Raw genomic sequence first — 19576 nt, 5'->3', positions numbered from 1 at the left:
CATTTTTCTAGGGAGAACCTTGTGGAAATTTTTGCTTCATGTGTTGCCCCCACTTCCCACAGGTAATACGCCCTATTGATTTTATCACCTGAGTATCTGTCACCGCAAGTGTAGCTCCCATCTGTCACCATACAAGGCTATTACGATACCAGTGCCTGTATTCCCTGTGCTGTGCCTTTGTTCCCCTGACTCACTCATTCCATAGCTGGAAGAGTGTACCTCCCTCTCCCCTTCACCCATTTTGCTTATCCTTCTCTCTCCCTCTTCTCTGGCAACCATCAGTTTGTTTTCTGTATTTGTAGGTCTGATTCTGCTTTTTGTTTGTTTGTTTCTTCATTTGTTTTGTTTGTTAGATTCCACATATGTAAATTTTACCACTAAAATTCCCGAATAGCTCCTCTTCCCTCTTAGGATAAAGTCCAGATTTTTAATATGGCACTTCTTGACCTGGTCTTGCCTTGCCAGCCCATATGTTTTGTCCTGCCCTTGAATTTATTTATAAATCACATAAAATTACTTTTATATTATAACCTCAGGGATGTTTATTTGTATTTCTAATCAGCCTTTTGCTTAAAATGTTCTTCCTCTCGGACTTCCTGTCAAATAATGATCAGCAAACTCTTAGGTACACTAAGAAGCTATAAATGATCTTAATAAAATAAACAGCTACTTTGTGAAGCAAACGGAATTCTCTGAGATGACTGATTGATATTCTTTAAGACAGACTTCCTGAAAGAACAAACGGACTCTGGCAAAATTAAAATTTAGATCTTCCTAGTAATGATATAGAAACCGAGATGAATTACTTGGATTTTTCACTCATCATTTGCATTGCTGAATGTTACTGAGAATAGAGTAAATGATGGTAAAACAACTTATTTTGGCAGTGTTGTAATGTTTAATCCCAGCAAGTGATACTTCCTTTTTTAACGTTTGATGAAAAGTTAACTTGCCTCTCTGTCTTTCCTTGCTCTGTTATACCATTATCCTTGCAAAATGCTTTAGTAACTAATTAAGAAAGAAGTTATAATCTTACTAATGCCTTCTTTGAATGAATTGGTTTTTTTTAATTAAAAGTAAAAGGGAGGCTAGTGCTTTTATGAATCTGTTATTATTAGATAAGCTAAGATGTTATTTTGTTTAGTGGGTAAATAAAAACATATTGACCTGGCTTCTGAGTAGACTACAATAGAAGTTTTCAGATTTAGCTGTTCGTGAGAATCACTGGGGAAGCTTTTTTAAAAATGTAGGTTTCTCAGCTCCACCTTAAAAATTTAAGGAGTAGGAATTGAATTCTTGAGTAAGAATCTCTAGGTTTAGACCCAGGAGATGCTGTTTCTTATCAGACTGGGGGTCCTGATGCACACCCAGGTTTAAGAGCCTCTGGACCAGAATATATTTAGCAGTGGGAAGAGATATAGAGTAGTCTGATCAAAGTAACCCAGTCACGCATTTGAGGTAAAATACTACATCCAGAGTACTAACTAACTAGATACTGAATCAAAATGCAGAATGAGAAATACAACTCTGATAACCCACACTTCTTCTGTTTTACTTATATTTGAGCCATCCTCAATCTCAAGACTAGCGAGAACATTTACTATGCATGAGTCCTTGTTTATAAGATATGTAATCTCCATTTAATCCTCAATACCCCCTGTGACTTGGGTACTGTTATGTGGGCAAAATACAAGAAAAGTGACCTGCTGGATAAACAAGTTATTGTGACCCTGGTAGGCAACATGATCCCAGCTCGGTCAGGCTGACCTCGTAATTCCAACTGTTAACCACTACGGTCTGCTTCCTCTGAATACACCGTGTGCTTTTTTTTTTTTTTTTAACAATGTACTTTTTATAGCTTCATTTTTTTCCTTGTGATGCTCCCTTTGCTAAGAATCCCTTACTTCCCATTCTTCTCTATTGAAACCCACTTGTTCTACAAAGCCCAGCCTCAACTCTGCCCTTTCTTTGGCTCCTTCTCCCATTATCTTCACTGCCCTTAGACCTAAGAATTGTTCTTAATTTGTATACAAGGAGGGAAACAAACTCTTAACCATCTATCAAGGGCACCCTGTAAGGTAAATAATACTATGTCTATATTTTATGCAGCTGAAATGAAGCTCAAGAAGGTGGGCGCCTTTACCAAGAGTCCCCCAATATGCAGAGAAAGGCATCTGAGCCCCAGTCTGTCTAACTTGCAAGCTCTTTATGCCATGACGTGTTGTTCTGTCCTTTGACAGGTTATTCATGTCCTATCACAGCACATATTATGCTGTAAAATAGTGAATTGAGAATTCCCTGAGGGCAAGCACATTGGATCCCTCTTTGAAACCTAGTTCCAGAAAAAGCACTGCACATATAATGTGCTCTGGAAGGTGTGTGATGAGTGCATTTTGAGGTTCTTCCTATAAACCAGATCTAGGGAATTTTTATGGTGCTAAGGACACAGCAGGCAAATGTGGTTAACTTTATTTTCTCCTTCATCAAGTGTACAGACTACCTCACAAGTCATCAGGAAAATGCAAAATTAACCTTTGAGGGTAGTTACTAGATCCTTTTTCCCTAGCGATGATGTGACTTCATGACTTTATTTGCATTATGATTTCTCTCATTTTGGAGTAATCTTTTGGAAAGATAAATAAGTGAGAGAAAAGAAAGAGTAAGAAGAAAGTGCAGAGTGTAAGAAGAATGGTTTAAAATAATTTTTGGTTCTACAAAGCTAAGTTTTTTTTATCATGAAAAGTGGTAAAGAGCCCTTCGAGCTCTGTGGGTAAAGATAAAAACAAAAACGGTTGAATGCTGGTATTCGTTTTGCATGCTTGAGAGTTCTACATTCTTCTTTGTGCCCTTGCAGTTTTAATATAGAAACAGACAATTCTGACTTGACCTTAAGTGCCTTACCAATCTGCTCAGGGGACTCCCTTTAGGAATAGAAGCTGACACCACCTTGCCTGAGCTTCTTTCAATCAATAACATGGTGGAGTACACATGATACGAATAGGCAGACCGATAAGAAATAAAAGCATATCTGTTGATACAAATGGAGCGATAAATGGACTGGTTTCTATTCAAGGACTTTGAAGGGGAAATCAAGGAGGGAAAACATGGCCAAATGTGAATAGATAGCAAATTAATTTTTTTCTGAGGGATGAGTTCTCTTTCATTATTATGTTCAGAAGAAAATGGTCAAGTTGTTCTGTCTAAAAGAAATTTGTTACTCTGATTCTTGGAACAAGCCTCTTGGGAGTGTGCATTTTGTGACTGTAAATCTACAGTGGCAAAATTGTGTTAATTTGACTGACTAGAATTATTAACCATGTTATATCAAATAACTGCCAGAAATAATTCTCTACCGTGCCCTGTGACTTTATTTTAATTGATTTTTTTTTTTACTTTCTGCTTCTGTGATTTTTGTTTATTCTGACACATGTTTATTAAATGCGTGAGGAAAATTGTTTTGCAAATTATTTTTAGTGTTTTTATCTTGTTTAAATTAGTGGGTTAACTCTTTTTCTTCAGAACTCCAACCTCTTTTATTTTCATACTCAATACTGCTGATTTAGCTTTTTGGGCCCCACTAATGGCATTGTTGTCCACATCAGCAGCCTATACAATTAAGTTGTATACTTAACAGTATCATCAATGATACCGTTTGAAAGTCAAAATTGAATATGATTGATTGCTGTGAGATATGTTAATATTGGGATCACTGAGCTATGTTATAGGATAAATCATTTGCTGTAATAACAAAGATAATGCCTCTAACATTACTCATTTTATGTTCTATCGGTAATCAGGCCTTAGGAATAAGTGTCATTTGTCTGCTGTGGAGCCCTCATGTTATATGAATCACATGGTGAAGGTTCATAGAAACATCATTTAGGATGGAAGAATTTAGCTGTCTATATTACCAGCAAAGATATATTCCAAAGAGGATAACCCCATTTCCTTTATCAGCCTTTCTTCTCTCTATTTACCTTGGTATCTGATGTTTAAAAATGAAGCTGTTTTGTTACTCTTAAACTGTATCTGTTCAAAAAAACTGATAATAATATGTTAACCAACATTTTTTGAAGGCTTACCAAGTACCAGGAACTGTACTGTGCATTTAGCCTGTATAAATATATTTAATCCTCGCAATAACACTAAAGTATGTAGGTACTGTGGCTATCCTTTTGCTGGAAACTGAGGCCCAGGGAGATTAGATAGCTTGGATCCGGTCACACAGATATCAGGGGGCAGAGCAGCATTTGAACCCAGGATGTCTGGCACCAGGGCCCCTGCTCTTACCTAATATAGCATACCTGCTGGAGGAATATGTGAGAGATGTAGCTCTCCTCCCCAGTGGCTTGCTTTCTCATTTTGATAATAATAATTATGAATACTAAGTCTTGATAGAAAATACTGCTGAGTTGCAGAATAAGCACCCCCTGATAGGTTCTGCAGGTATGCAAGACGAGACAAGGACTAGTATAGGCTGGGTAGCTTTCAAAATAACTTGTGTCATTATTTACTTAAAACTGAGATGCCTAAGAAAAGCTTTAGAGCTCCAAAACAACTGAATGTTAGTAATGGAAGTGATTTTATAGACTGAAGTATCTTTATATTTACATATTATTCTAGACACTAGAAGGAGTTATCTCTTACTGACTCTAATTTACTCCCGGATTATTTTGAGTATTCATACTTTTGGGGGAACTTTCCTTTTAGAGATCTCTCACCTGTGACACAAGTTGATTTGCACTTGATAAAAATGTTACACAATCCTAATTTAGTACCTAGTGGATTTATTCAAGAAGGAAGGAGGGGCACAAGTTGTATTTTTTATGGTCTTTAGGTCTTACTCCTTTAAAGTTGTAGGCTGGACAAAATGATCCTTTGTTTTCTTCAGCTAATCAAGTCAGGGCAGGGTTACTACCTGTGTAAATATAATAACTTGCTAATTTAATGTCAAAGCCTAGAGTAAATTAATTTCCCATCACTGGTTGTCAACGGCTTTGGAGATTTTTGGCAGTTCTGGTGAAGTAGAACCCCGTGTAACAGCACCATTGACAGAACATTTGTACCATTAAGCCTTCAAACTCTTATTCAGCTGTCAACACATGGGCACTTTCTGGAGCCAGATTCTCTCATGCTGTGCACTGCCTGCAGCTCGCCGGAAGCTCAACTTTGACTTAAAGGGTTGATTTCTCTTCTCTTACCCTTGTTCTCATTTAGTGTTAAAACTTGCTTAAAGTCTGTCTTTTATTCTGTAAAGTACACAGACAAGTGTCATCTCTTAAACCGTTGTGGTGTTGAGGTAAGGGGCTCCAAAGAAATGCTAGACATCTTAGTGAATAATTGATTAGAAAGGAGTCTGGCAGTGTTAATTGTGAGCTGCAGTATAATGAATGCCAAAAACAGAAGCTTTCTGGATGTTTCCAAAAATTGGGTAAAGTTTTTAATACTGAGCAATAGGGTCAGCGTACTGAGGTGGAATTTAAAGGGGTTTTTTTTTTGGACCGTGAGAGATTTTTTTTTAATTGGCTTTTGTTACTTGCCTTGTTCTCTGATGGAAGATTCATTTATTAATTGATTCTGTTCTGTTGTTGGTTTTGTTTTGTTTTGTTTTTAATGGTTGTCTGCCTGGTGCCACTTTGGGGATATTTATTTATTAGACATAATTGGTAATGTGGGGTAGATAAAGAACCAGAGAATGGATACAGACAAGCACAAACATTGAATGAAGTGATAAATTCTTTAGCCAACTACTACCAACATAGCCCAATGAAGCAGAAACTTTCATTCATGGAGACTCTGACAATTTGATTTTCAATGATTCTTTCCGAGTAAAATTATAGAAAAAAACCTCCCAAATTTCATCATATGGATAACATTACAAATCATTTTAAAATAGAAGTGACAGTCAGTGTCTCCATTCAAAGGACTGCATGAACAACTGGAGTTTTGTGGCCTGCACTATCTAATACATTAGTAACTAACCACATGTGGCTAATTAAATTTACATTTAAATTAATTAGAAAATTAAATAAAATTTAAAATTTAGGTCCTTGGTTGCACTAGCCACATTTCAAGTGCTTAATAGCTACATGTGGCTGATGGCTATTGTATTGAACAGTGCAGATTGTGGAACATTTCCATCATTTGCAGAAAGTTCTGTTGGATAATATTGCACTGTACAATAACAGGGAAGTTTTTGTTTTGTTCTTTTTTTTTGCCTCGTGTTGTTTGGTTTTGGTTTTTAGTTATAATTTTAAAATATTCTTTATGGAGGCAGAGACTGTAACTATTAGAATTAATGTGAGAATTTTGGTATTCATCCTGATATCTTACTTTTATGATATCAAACAGTTCACAGATCTATAAATACACTATTCCAGTAACTCAGGAACTGAAGAAATACCTTGTGCATTAGCTAAACCATGTTTTTAGTGTGAGTACCCAAAAATAGTCATGCTTATTCGTTGGTCAGAAGAGAAAAAAACTGACTGTGGAGTCAAAGAATAAAATTTCTTTGCCTCTAATGAATTTATAACACAAGAACATTTTCAACACAGGAAACGCAGAAGAATTTTTGTCAGTGTGATAGAAGAAAGGCAAGACGAAGAAAATCTAGAAGGAAATACAGTTACTTCAGAAAGTAAATACTTTTAAATGAAGGCAGAATAAATATTTTCTTAAGTTGTATAAATCTGTTTTATTCTAAAAATAGTAAATGTCCATTACATAGAATTGATAAAATATAGAAAAGTATAGATAACAAGATAAAATTCAGTTGGAATTGCATCAGTCAGCAATCATCACTTTTAACACTTTAGTGTATTTTGTAGTTTGTCAAAATTATAACAGTCTTGATGGCAGAGATAACACTGACAGCCAAATATGACTTTAATATGGGCTGTGTGCTCTCCGTGTACATTACCATTAAATACTTACCACAGCCCGGGAAGGAGGGATTATAGGTCTTCCACTCCTTGTCCACATTTAGAAACAGAAAAGCTCTGAAAACCAAGAGCAGAACCAAAAGAATTTGGGTCAGAGAAGTATCTGATCTGAAAGGACATGAGGCTTTTTTTTTTACTTTATTTATTTCACTAAATATGAATACTAATGTGTTTTGCTGCAGAAATGTATAATGTGTTTGATTATAGAGTGCTTCCTTGGAGCCCACCAGAATGGTTATTTGTGTGTGTGTGTGTGTGTGTGTGTGTGTGTAATATACATTGTATATAATATATAGAAAAGGTTAATACATGTTCATATATACTATATATAATTAATAATATATAATTGGTATATGTTATATATGATATATTATATAGAAACCCATTTGGCTCCAAGATTTTTGGGTAAAGGATGCAAAACTGTACCGAGTTTTACTGAAGAAGACATAGAGACATTAAATAACTTGCTTAAGGGCGCCTGGGTGGCTCAGTTGGTTAAGTGACTGCCTTCAGCTCAGGTCATGATCCTGGAGTCCCGGGATCGAGTCCCACATCGGGCTCCCTGCTCAGCGGGGGGTCTGCTTCTCCCTCTGACCCTCTTCCCTCTTGTGCTCTCTGTCTCTCATTCTCTCTCTCAAATAAATAAATAAAATCTTAAAAAAAAATAACTTGCTTAAGAACTCATGGCCAGTAGGAAATGGAGCCAGGACAATCAAATGGACCTCTCTGACTCTAGAATTTGAGTGCTGAAAGCATTGCTTCATTTAAGTAAAATTGCTCTATATTGAGAAACAGTAACTGTATACCGACCCACCTTAAGGAGCCTGAGCAGAACTTTCAGATATTGATAACGTGGTAACCATCCCACCCTTAACACTAAGTGTAATAATTTTGAAGCATTATTCATCAAGAATAAGAAAATTCTGATTTATTAAACTTTTGAGCCTGAACCTAATGATTTAATTTAACTGTGCTTTAAGTTTAAGAGATAAACTTTAATGGTAAGTGCGGTCATAAAATCAGCCACCATCAATTGCAAGGTACTACATAATATTTTGATGTATACTTTGTAATTTTAAAAATCGTATATGTAACTTTACTGTATCTTGCATAGTTAGGCATCCAGATAAAAATTTAAAATAATAATACAAATATAGATCCTTGACAAAAAAGAAGCAAAAATCTGTCTTACTATTGATTGAATTCAGTGTTTATATAAATGTAAAATAGTGTTTTGCTTTGTGCTTTCTAGGAGGTAAAATATATTAATGAGCTATAATTTTTGGCAAAACTTTGCTATTTTCCATATTTACTGGATGTTAAGCTATGATAATGTAATGCTAATGAACAATAATCAGAGATAGAATTACAGATTCCCCCGATACTTCGCTCAGTTTATGGATCTCATAACTTTAGTTGCTGCCCAGGATTGATAGCTGCTTTTTTGGGAGCGTCTATCTTCTTGGATACTTACTCTCTGATGAAAGTAGTATTCAAAAAGGAAGTGGAAGAAGGATCCACTGTTTACTGGCTTATGTTTTTTCTTAAACTGTGCACTTGTCAGAATTTCGGGAAAGCAAGCAAGAATCAGTGACCCTAATCCTCTTTGTGCTTTTGCTTTAGCAGCCCCATTTTAATTGGGCTCCATCAAAATAATTCTTCTAAAGCCTTCCAAAATCCATTCTTCCAACTTACTTAAAAAACACAACTTTGATTTAGCTTGGAAGAAATAGCATACCTTTGACCCCCCTAAAAAGAAATCTTTGACTCTGTCTGGCAGAAATGCAATAATCTCTCAGTCTATCAAGTTAATATTTCTTTTAGGCTGACGATGTGTGAGGCAGCGTGGAAGGAGGTAAAAGGAGAACTAATACGTTTGCTTTCAAAAAGTGCAGAGAAGAGAAGGAGTCATTTCACCAGCAGTATCAGTAGTTGTGGTGTAAATAGTAGCCGCAGCAGTTACCACAGCGCTTTCCCTATGTCTAACACCAGTCTAATACTTTGTATTAATTCACTGAATCCTTGCACCAGCCCTATGAAATAGGGACAATTACGATGTTCATTTTACAGAAGAAGATACTGAGCTACGTAAGGGTTTAATCATTGCCAAGGTCATACACCTGGTGGAACCAGAATTGGAACACAGGGAGTCCGGCTCCAGAATCCATACCAGTCTGTATTTTCAAATGAGGGGAGGCATGAGCTATGCTTGGAGTGATAGATGGGGAAGGTCATCCGAAGAGAGGCATCTTTGTGAGCAATTCTGCTTGACAGTCATTTAATAAATACACATTGTGTAGAAAGCACCGCAGAAATGGTAAGATACAGACACTGCACGCAAGGAACTTAGAGCAAGTTTACAACCTTCCTGATGATCTGATTGAGGGCTCTTTGATTAAAGAGTTATAATACCTATTGGATAGTTTATTTTGCTGTTTTGTGGGTTCACTGTATTTCTCATCAAACAACCGACAAATCAAAAATATCTTGCTAACATTTTTTCCTTTAACTAATATTTGCTGAGTGCCTCCTAATATTTGATGAGTGTCAGGTGTTATGTGGGCGTCACAAGAACAGTAATAAGCAAGCTGGACCATTCCTCCCCTCACAGAATTTGCATTTAGTGGAGAAGACAGTTAAATAAGTATTAAAATAAAATGTGATAAATGCTATGACAGGAGAAGTTAGGGAACTACGAGAGTAGGTAAGTAGAGGCTTTAATTCTGAGGGACCTCAGGAGTGCTAATGCCTGAAAGATAAGATATCAGTTAGGAAAAAGGGGTATGGGGAATAGAGAGTAGAGAGAATATGTTCCAGGCAGAGGGAGCAGCAGGCACAGAGACCCAGCACAGAGAAATAACCCGGTTCATTCAATGAACTTGAAGGCAAGTGGAGTGAGTGACCTGATCAGGTTTGTAGACACCTTCCTTACTAAATGACCTTGGGGAAGTTACTTTTCCTCTTTAAGCTTTAGTGACTCCATTTAAACAGAAAGAGAAATAAAATACCTCCTTCTTAGGGTTGTTATAAACATGAAGTGAAATCATGGTTATAAACTACCAAGCACAGAGTAAGTGCTGCAGACAACTTAGCTATTGCTAACTTTGAGAGGCCACCTTGACTGAAAGTGGAAAATGGATGGGAAGAGGGCAGGACTGGAGGTGTGGAGACTAATGAGAAGGCTGTGTAGTGATTCAAGGGAAAAAGAACATTGGCCTAGAGTACAGTGGTGGCAGTGGGAACGATGAGAAGCAAAGATATATTGAAGTTATTTTAGAAGTAGAATAGGGAGTCCTTGATGAGTATAGATGTAGGTGAGGGGGAAGGGAGTTAAAGTTGACTCTTAGGTTTCTAGGTTTAGACCACCGGGTGGATGCTGGGTAAAAGACAGATTAGAAATCCAAATCCAGGGCGCCTGGGTGGCTCAGTTGGTTAAGCCACTGTCTTCGGCTCAGGTCATGATCCTGGAGTTCCGGGATCGAGTCCTGCATTGGGCTCCCTGCTCGGCAGGGAGTCTGCTTCTCCCTCTGATCTTCTCCCCTCTCATGTGTGCTCTTTCTCTCAAATAAATAAAATCTTTAAAAAAAAAAAAAAAAAAAAAGAAATCCAAATCCAGGGTGCCTGAGTGTCTCAGTGGATTAAGAGACCAACTCTTGGTTTTGGTTGAGGTCATGATCTCCTGGTCCAGGAGATCAAGCCCCTGGTCAGGCAGGAGATTGAGCCCCTCGGGCAGGCTCCCTGCTCAGGAGGGATTCTGCTGGGGAGTCTGCTTCCCCTCTCCCACTCCCTCTTCCCTCCCGCCCCCGCTCATGCGTGCTCTCTCTCTCTAAAAATAAATAAATCTTAAAAAAAAAAAAATCCAAATCCAACCTTGTAATGTAGTTTTGGAAAATCAACTGTATGGATATAGATGAGCTATCTACTAGATAGTCAGTGACAGGGTAGACTGGAAACATTTCTAAATTTCTGCCCAGAATCTTTTCAGTATGACACATAAACTAAGAAAATCAAATTATAAAAGAAACATATCTTGGTGTAGATTGCCCTAAGGCATCTGATGTATATTCACTAATGGAAAGTCTTCTGATTCTGCATGACTATGTCATATCTATGATAAACTTAAGTAATAAATTAGGAATGTCTAACATACTTGCTAGGAGAATTATTCATTTAAAAAAGATATGATATGCTTATTCCTCAAATGCATCTTCATGGTCAAACCAAGTATAACTGCCTTACTGAATGAGCTAGACTCTGTCAGGTACAAGCAGAGAGCAGTATTACTGGCCCTCATTAGCACACTTTTGCTCTGTAAAATCATTCTTTCCTCTTTTTAGATGAAAATTCAGGATGAGCCCATAGTTCTTCCAGCCACTTTTAGGTACTAAAAAGTCCAGACTGCTAGAAGAAAACATAGGAGAACATTTTCTTAAGTCACAAAAACATAACTATATATGGAAAGATTGATCAATTGGACTTCATTAAAATTAAAAACACCTGTTCAACAGAAACCACCATTAAGAGAATAAAAGGCAAACCATGAGAGTTGGAGAAGATATTTAGAATAGGCACATTATTTGTCAGATATCCAACTTGTATCCAGACTATATAAGTAGCTCATACAAATCAATAAAAAATATAGGCGACAATAAGCAACAGGCAAATATTTGAATAGACATTTCATAAAAGAAGATATCCAGATCTTCAAAAAGCATATGGAAAAGGACTCATCATTAGTCATTAGGAAAATACAAACTAAAGCCACAATGAGATACCACTGTACATCTATCAGAATGGCTAAAATTGGAAAAGATTGTCAGTATCAAGTATTAATGAAGATGTCTAGTAACTAAAATTCACATACATTGCTTGTGGGAGTGGAAAATGCTACAAGTACTTTGGGAAGCTGTTTGGCAATAGCTACTAATGCTAGACATATGCCTATCCTATGACTTAGCGCTTCTTCTCTCAGATATTTACTCAACAGAAATGAGTGCATATGTCCACCGGAAGACAAGTTCAGGAAGGTTTTAGCAACCTTTTTTTTTTTCATAGATCAACATGGAAAAAGTTCAAATATCCATCATCAGGAGAATGGGTAAATTCTGTTAGAGTGTTCATACAATAGAACACAAAATATGAATGGAAAAGATGAGCTACTGCCCCACCCAAAAACGTATTTAACACTCACAGACATAAGATTGAGCAAATGAAGCCAGACACAAAGAGTTCATATCTATGACTTCATGTAAATAAAGTTCAAGGTAAGAAAAATTACACTATTGTGATAAAAGTGAAAATAGTGATAACTTTAGCAGGGTAGATACTGATGTGGAGGAAGCATGAGAAATCTTTCTAGATAACTAGAAATGTTTTCTATTTGTATCTGCGGGGGGGGTTACCCAGGCATATGTATATGTATGAGATATATGTAAAATTTTATACTATGTTTGTTCTACCTCAATAAACAAAGGAAAAAGCCTAGTCCAGTCTAATGTCAAAACTCCAGTCTCATATTCAATTAAAAGCTCTCCCTGCCCCCCATCAACTCATAGTCAATAATCTGCAGTAGGGAAGGGAGAATTGTAATAGGTTTCTTCTCTTCTCATTGGCCTACCTGCTCTCCCATTCTTGAGCCACTGTTTTTGTTCCCTCTAGGATCAAGCACATAGGGGAAGGAGGGCCTAGAGAAGAATGGTCAAAGTCTGATGTGTCTTGGGTTGTAATCAGGCTTTGCCCTCTGAATATATGGTGCATCTTCAAAGTCTAGCTCTTTCTCTTGCAGGGATGCTTCTATGGGTTTTTGAGTGATCCTATTTCACTAGAAACATCCTAATCCAACATTGCATGGTATGGACAATGATCCTCTTACAACTCTAGCCACGGCTCTTGGCTTTTAGTGATCTACTTCTCTGGGAAGAATCCTGGGCAGAATGACTCAAGACCAGTTTTCCTCCTTAGGTCAAGTGACATCTTTGCCTGGCCAGTGGAAAACTGACAGTTTGCTCCCACTGTAGCCTCTCTCCCTTCCCAGCCTCTCAGCTTCAAGCTTCTCTAGGAAGAGAACACCCTCTGGTATTCCCATTTCCCGTTCCCCAAAGTCCAGGGGACACATTCTCCAACTGGTTCTCTGAAGATCTCCTCACTTACCTTGGGCAGGAACCACCTTGGAGAAGCAAGTGGATAATTATTTGGTCCAATGATAACTCTCCTCAAATAAGTTGGTTCTGCCAATCTTACTTCTGCCTTTTGTGTATAGCTTGAAAGTGGACAATGAGCCTGTGGTAGAGCACAGTTACTGTTTTAAGCTAGAGGATAAATGAATGGTTCCTGCCCCAAAGAGGAGTCCTCATTTTATCTGTTCCACCTTCTTTGCCAGTTGCTTGAGGCTTTTCTGAATGAAAAGAAACATACTGGAATATTAAATACTGTGCAGTTGTTTTTGTTTTCTCAGTATTCTACTTCAAAAATATTTCAGGCAGACAAAAAAGATTGAGAAATAAAGATTTTATCATACACATACATTCCCACACACAAAGATTATTGGGACCTTCTTGGGTGACTGTGGGTGACTGTGAATAACTCTGTGAGCCTCTGTGTCTACATCTAAAAATAACAGGTAAATATTACCTGCTTTGTATTATTGCCATGGGGATTAAATGTAAATGAGTTATACACATACAGAAATAAACACAAATATAGATATGTGCATACATATGTACTATACATATATTACTCAGAACAAAGTAAGTGCACAATAATGTTAGCTCCTTTGTTCTTTCTTCCTGGGCTGTGTGACCCCACATTCCCTTTCTTTCAGTAAAGCAGCTTTCTTTAGTTATAGGCTTTGGGTAGAGCAGAGAGGCACAGGGCTCTATGATTCCTTATAAAGAATGTGAGTTTACTCTTCAGAAACTTTTTTTTTATTATGTTAATCACCATACATTACATCATTAGTTTTTGATGTAGTGTTCCATGATTCATTGCTTGTGTATAACATCCAGTGCTCCATGCAGAACATGCCCTCTTTAATACCCATCACCAGGCTAACCCATCCCCGCCCCCGCCCTAGAACCCTCAGTTTGTTTCTCAGAGTCCATAGTATCTCATGGTTCATCTCCCCCTCCAATTCCCCCCCTTCATTTTTCCCTTCCTGCTATCTTTTCTTTTTTTTAACATATGATGTATTACTTGTTTCAGCGGTATAGGTCTGTGATTCATCAGTCTTACACAAGGTGTGCTCTATTTGAAATTAAAATATAACAGATGTGGTAAATTTAGCATCAATCTAGAGTTGGAAATACCTGGATTCAAATCCCAGCTCCACAACTTCTAGCCTTTCATTTATTCAACACATTTATTGAGGGCTTACTTTGTGCCAGGCGCTGTTGTAGTAACTGAGAATATAGCGGGGGGGAAGACAAATGAGATCCCAATCTTGTGGATCTCAACCTTGGGGAGCTTTGTTGGGCAATGGGGTTGGGTGAATAGCAGGGGAAATAGACAACAAGCAAATAACTATAATGTTAGGTGGTGATGGGTTTTATGAACAAAAATAAAGCAAGATAAAGGATAAAAGGAATAGAACATGGTAGGGGAGGGTAGATATGTGTGAGTGTGAGTGAGTGTGTGTGAGTGTGTGTGTGTGTGTGTGTGTGTGTGTTGTGTGAAGGGTTGTCAGGAAAGGTCTTATAAGAGACCTGAATTGAGGAAGGAAGATCTAGGAGAAGGTAAAGAGGAGTTTGTAGTATTCCAGAAGCCAAAAGAACAAAGTGTTTCAAGAAGTAGGAAGTCAAATGCTATTGAGTGATAGAGTAATATAAGGAGCTCTCAGTAGCCTTTGGACCCCTGGACAAGTTATTTACCTTCTCAGAGCAATAGTCAAAAATGTATCTGAGGATTAAGTGAGATAACTTATTTTACATAAGCACCTGTCACATAGCAGATAGGTGACTGAAGATTTCCTTCACATATCATGTGTGTAGTAAAATATTTAAAAATTCATAGTGAAAGATATTTTTAAATAGTCTCAATTGAATTTCTCACTGAATTTGCAAAATGTTCAATTGACTATGTATGGAAGTCAATATATTAAACCATAATAGTTGTGCAACTGAGGCTTTGTCTTGTTTAATGAACTGTCTTAGTAATAAGTAGTTAATCTGATGTGTTATGTCATGTGTTTTGTGTCATGTGTCACAGGTCATGTGAATTGCAACGTGTTTAAAGACGTTGGAATTTTTCACATTCAAACTGGCAGAAATCAATTGTGTAAAAAATAAGAACTAAGAAAATCAAGCATCTCAGCATTCGTTAGAGTCTGTTTTGCTAAATTACGGTTTCTATGAATGATCAACAAATTATTCCCATTTTAGATCTAAGGAATAAGGAAATGATTCGGTTCTCTTCCATTTTAGGCATTCTCTGATGTCTTTGCATTGTTTTTTAAATATGCTTTCAATTTTACAGAATTTGGCTGAATAATATGACATGTGATCTAACCTGTATGGTAATGACAAAAATAAGACTGTTGCGCTCTTTAAAGTAATACAAAATTATAGTATCTTTGTCTGGCTACCTCACAGTATTTATATGTCACCTAAATTATTTCATAGAGATGAGGCATTAAAAATTCTACCCAGAAAGTGTTGAATGAGGATATACATTCAAGCATGTGTGTTAAAATTTACATAAATTTAAAGGATATGTTTTTATGCATTGTAGTCTCCTCCAGAAGAAATCTACATGCTTTTTGAAAACATGACTCTTACTCTTAGATGTTTAAAAGCATCTCAGATACCTTACAGTAAAGGAAATAAAGTCATTTTACTTAAAGTAAATCATTTTTCCAAATTTTCTCGAGCACATTTATGTAGGTACTGAGAGAGAATGAGAGTTCTTTTTTTCACGTTTTAAATACAAAACACACCAGCTGCTACCCCAGCTATTCACTAGAGAAAGGGAGAATAACTAAATTTCTGCAGCAATGTGTAGAACTAAATTTATTGAAATCCCAGTGAAAGCTTTTGTTGTGTTTGGTATAATAGGGGAAATTCCATAAGATATCTTAGATTGCATTTTCTTCGTGGTAATCTTCATAGTTCCAGTGCTCCCCGGTCAGTCTGTAAACATGCTTCATTCATTTAGAATGAGAACTCACACCTCAGAAGCCAGCCAGCTTCGGGGATTACAAGACATTTTATTTCAAATAACCTGAGTACTCCTAGTTGTAAACACTGAATCCACTGAATTTGGTTCAGAGAGGTTGGAGCTTGGTGACCCCCATTAGTTATTTTTCTCAAATATATAAGGAATGGATTTGTATTGTAAAGTGTGTGGCTTTGATGAACGATCGTCAGCCTTTCTTATATCTATTTCTGAGGCATTTGCTCTAGTTATATTTCTGGTTTCATTTCAAGCACTTTTTAACATTCATTTTTCACCTATTACATGAAGTTAATTTATGTTTGGACGATGACTCACATTTCCTTTCACAGATCTTCCTCTTGTCACCTAGCTTGTGTTTTCTAAAAGAAGACACAATCAAATGTTTTTGTTCCTCTTCAGAAATCCCTGACAGGCCCATGACACTGGCTACTGCTGTAGCTGCACATTTCTATACATAATTGATGACTTGGGGCCCAGCAGACGGCACCGGTGCACAAGCCACATAGGTTACCATACAGTGAGGGGTTTTAGGTCTTTGGGTTTTCCATTTCTGAATAGAAATAACTCCTTGCTAAATAAGAATTCCAGAAGGAGTAAGTTTACCCTAGTAATAAACATTCTTTAGAGAACAAAGCATTTGACAGCAGTAGAAGATTTGGATGGTCTTAAGATCCTAACTTTATTACCCTGTCCAACCATCTCTCCACTTAGCGGCACTGGTCATGTTTGCTTTTGCTGACATTTTCGTAATAATATTAAAAAAAAAGTTTAGTGCTAAGGAAAGTTAAATTCCAAATGGCACCCTTTGAGATACTACTTAATCCTTTTTTTTTTAAGATTATTTATTTTAGAGAGAGAGAGAGAGTGCATGAGCAGGGGGAGGGGCAGAGGGAGAGAGAGAGAGAGAGAGAATCTCAAGCAGACTCCCCACTGAGCGGGGATCCCGATGTGAGGCTCGATCTCATGATCCCAAGGTCATGACTTGAGCCAAAACCAAAAGTCAGTTGCCCAACCAACTGAGCCAAGGATTAAGGTATTCCTTAATCTAATTGCCCTTTATGTTTCTTTGATTTACCAGAAAATGACAAGGCTAGCAGTATAACTGGTTATCTTTTCATGAGGAATTTGTGAGAACAAATTCTTATCATGGGATTCTTATCATGGGAGTGGCATTTGTTATGTCCTGTCACTACATGCTATCTTTCTTTTCCTCTAAACACTGTGAGAACACTTTCTTGTCTTTAGGTCTTTGTACATGCTCTTCCCCTCTCCGAGATCATTCTTAGGTACCTCCCACCTCCACCCATCTCTTGGCCATTTCTCTTCATCATTCTGGTCTTGGTTTATTTTATTTTTTATTTTTTTAAAGATTTTATTTATTTATTTGACAGAGAGAGAGAGACAGCGAGAGAGGGAACACAAGCAGGGGGAGCGGCAGGCAGAGGGAGAAGCAGGCTTCCCGCTGAGCAGGGAGCCCGATGCGGGGCTCAGTCCCAGGACCCTGGGATCATGACCTGAGCCGAAGGCAGACGCTTAACGACTGAGCCACCCAGGTGCCCCTGGTCTTAGTTTGGATGTCACCTCTTTTGGAATCCCCTGTTCAGTGAAGTGAGGTAAGCCCCCTTTCCTCGCCCCATTATCTGGCCTTTGCCTTTTTACTTTGCCACAACTAAACTGTAAAGTCTTTTAAAGTAGAGATTGGGCCACCTGTATAATGGTTTCCCAAATCTCTAGGATATGCCTGGCCTAGAGTAGGTGTCTAATCATTATTTGTTGAATGAAACTACAAGATTCTAATAATATAAAGTTGAACTTAAACATAAAAATGTCAGAATTTATGGATTCCTAGATTTTCACTTTGTTTTTCCTATAGTAATATGTATTGTTAAGAATGCTGGGATAACAAAAAAAAATAGATTTGAATTGCAATTATGGTTTGCATTTAAAGACTCATGAGACAGTCATTTGTAATTTCAAATGACCAGGTTAATATAAACAAAACCTGTGTTAGTTAAGACATAAACATAGCTGAAAATTTTAAGTCAAATTAAACCGAATTGGAAAGAGGGACATTTATCTATTTAATTCTGAAAGTTTAGGCTCATTGCTTTATTTTGATTCACTTCTGTTTTTAAAAATATAATTTCTGAAAAGAGCAAAGAATTTTTTCCAAATTCTAATGTGTCTGGGAAGAGAACATCATTTTCATCATTATTTCTTGGACTTCCCTTATACTCTCAGAAAACAGAATGCATAAATATCTTTTCCTTTTTTAACCAATGAAACAGAAATATACTAAAGCTCTAATGTAAAAATGACTTTTTGTTGTTTTTTGAAATTTCTTAATTTGAGGAGATATTCCACAGTTCCCCATTAGAATCACTCATCCGTTTGCAAAAGTTCATTTCTTACAGTCTGTTAAATCAGTTGTTGATTTCTCTGGTACATGATTTTTTTTAAATCCCAACTTTATTAATGGAGATTAGGCCCACAAACTACAGTATAGTGTTACAGGCTCTAGAATCAATGTGCTTTGAGTTCAAATTCTGACCTCAAAAATTACTGTTTTACCTTGGGCAAATGAGCTAACCTCTGTGTGACTTGGTTTCTTCATCCGTAAGTGGGGATAATGATTGTACCTATCCATTGGCTTGTTTTCAAAATTATAAAGCACTTGCAAAGTACATAAAACAGTGTCTAGCAGGTATATTTAATAAATGCCGCCTGTTATAGTTACAATTATTAATCAGTCCTTGAAGCAAGAAATCATTTATTCCTTTATTCAAAAATATTAATGGAGCCCCTACTATGTCCCAGGCATTTTACTAGGTACAGGGAATACAAAGTAGCATAAAAATAAGCATGATCCCTACCCTCATAAAACTTATAGCCTAGGAGAGGAAACAAAAACATTAATTAATTTAAAAAATTAATTAAAAAATCATACCAGTACGTGTAAAATTGCAGCTGTGGTTCAGTGCTACAGAGGAGGTCCATGATACGAGGAGAGTACATGTTCAGGAGAAATTGATAGTTGTGGCAGGATAGCTTCCTTGATGACAAGGAAACTGAGGTCTGCAGGTGGAAGGGAACATAGCCAGGCAAGGAAATGGACCTAGGGCCAGTGGCTGAAGCATGGAGAGCCAGGTGGAGAACTGGAGATGGAGAGGTAGGCAGGAGGAGATCATGCAGGATGTTGTAGGGCATAACTGGTCTTTCAAGACTAGTGGGAAATCAATGAAGGACTGCATTTCAGTTTGGAGACTGGGATGGAGTCTCCCAAAGTATAAAAAGTAAGAGAAGGTAGAGAAAAATGATGTAGCCTTGGTCCCAGGCTAAATTTTGAAATCAAAGCGTTTGCCATTGTACCCTCCTGACTCCTTCTGAATCCCCTCTTCTCCCTGGATCATGTCACTGGGGCCCTGATAGCTCTCAGGCCACTGTTTCGCCCTCTGCATCAAGCT

At 37.3% G+C, this 19576-nt stretch overlaps 1 protein-coding gene across 9 annotated transcripts in view; it reads left to right on the top strand.

Moving 5' to 3' along the window:
• SLC10A7 (solute carrier family 10 member 7) overlaps nt 1–19576 on the top strand; it is a 283656-nt gene that overhangs the window by 153242 nt on the left and 110838 nt on the right. The window contains exon 6 of one of the 9 annotated variants that reach the window (XR_012378037.1): nt 17504–17725. The exons of the other annotated variants lie outside the window; for them this stretch is intronic. The gene's annotated coding sequence lies outside the window, so the exon portion shown is untranslated. The remainder of the gene's footprint in view (nt 1–17503; nt 17726–19576) is intronic. 9 annotated transcript variants of the gene reach the window in all.

Source organism: Callorhinus ursinus, unplaced genomic scaffold, assembly GCF_003265705.2.
Source record: "Callorhinus ursinus isolate GAN/ISIS: 27379988/994484 unplaced genomic scaffold, GSC_fseal_2.0 scaffold4, whole genome shotgun sequence".
Taxonomy (NCBI): domain Eukaryota; kingdom Metazoa; phylum Chordata; class Mammalia; order Carnivora; family Otariidae; genus Callorhinus; species Callorhinus ursinus.
The sequence above is the reverse complement of the archived record's forward strand: the minus strand, read 5'-3'. Positions and strand labels throughout refer to the sequence as shown.